Below are 346 nucleotides of genomic sequence, written 5' to 3'. Positions count from 1 at the left end.
GCTTCCTGGACTTAATTGACTATTTCCTTTCCCATGTTAGGGAAGTTTTCAACTATAATCTCTTCAAATATTTTCTCAGTCCCTTTCTTTTTCTCTTCTTCTTCTGGGACCCCTATACTTTGAATGTTGGTGCGTTTCATGTTGTCCCAGAGGGCTCTGAGGCTGTCCTCAGTTCTTTTCATTCTTTTCTCTTTATTCTGCTTCGCAGTAGTTATTTCCACTATTTTATCTTCCAGGTCACTTATCCGTTCTTCTGTCTCAGTTATTCTGCTATTGATCCCTTCTAGAGTATTTTTAATTTCATTTATTGTGTTGTTCATCGTTGCTTGTTTCCTCTTTAGTTCTT

This window comes from Physeter macrocephalus, chromosome 8 (assembly GCF_002837175.3).
Source record: "Physeter macrocephalus isolate SW-GA chromosome 8, ASM283717v5, whole genome shotgun sequence".
Taxonomy (NCBI): domain Eukaryota; kingdom Metazoa; phylum Chordata; class Mammalia; order Artiodactyla; family Physeteridae; genus Physeter; species Physeter macrocephalus.
The sequence above is the reverse complement of the archived record's forward strand: the minus strand, read 5'-3'. Positions refer to the sequence as shown.